Source organism: Bison bison, unplaced genomic scaffold (assembly GCF_000754665.1).
Source record: "Bison bison bison isolate TAMUID 2011002044 unplaced genomic scaffold, Bison_UMD1.0 scf7180017864330, whole genome shotgun sequence".
NCBI lineage: Eukaryota > Metazoa > Chordata > Mammalia > Artiodactyla > Bovidae > Bison > Bison bison.
This window is the reverse complement of record NW_011494902.1, coordinates 7,344,546-7,345,430: the sequence shown is the minus strand read 5'-3', so window position 1 is coordinate 7,345,430 and position 885 is coordinate 7,344,546.

Genomic DNA, 885 nt, shown 5'->3' with positions numbered 1-885 from the left:
GCCCGGGCCGGATCCGCCGCCGTGGTTTGAATGTAACCGGCGCCGTTTGCGCCGGGCACTGGTTCTCAGCCTGCCGCGCTCCACATCCCCGGCCGAGCCTCGCCTGGTAGGGACTCCCCCGCTTCAGTGCAGCATAAAACTTTTCTAAAAAACTCACTGATCCCCCCTAACAGCTTATCTAATTGACCTAGGGTCAGTGTGAGAGGCGGCTGCTGTTTTCTGCGCACGGTTTTCTTAGGGCTGTACCAGGCTGAAAAGCCAAGATACAATTTGTACCGATCGCTCAGAACTAAACGTGAGCTCAGAAGTATATGACTTCCTAAAACAAAAACAGCAGTATGGAGACTTCCCGGGCGGTCCAGTAGTTAAGACTCTGCGCTTCCACTGCAGGGGGCGCGGGTTCCATCCCTGGTGAAGAACTAAGTTCCCGCAAGCCACTCAGCGCGGCCAAAAGGGAAAAACAGCAACAACAAAACAGTAGTATACAATCTCTTAATAGGGATAAAGACAACAGTCTGCTAGGCAAATGAAGTGCCACGGTGGAAGCGTTTTTCCATAGGAGGAGATGAGCCGTAACTTATCAGGCTTAGGAAGGGAAGGGGTCCGCCCAGGGGCGGCTGAAGGATGCTTGAGAAGCATAGCAGATCAGGAGGCATCCAGAGACTGGACGTTGGTAAACAGAGCTGTAGCTAAGCAAATGTCTTAAGAGATGAGGTGACTGCCTCATGGAGTTCAGAGAATGTAATCTTATTTATGTATTTAACACAAAAAACGTGCGTGGAATACAAACAGCTCTAGCCAGATTATCAGAAAGGAGAAAAGATCAGCATAATCAGGTCTCAAAGTTGCCTTAGGCAAAGAGTTAAAAAACAGAATCCCTGGGTC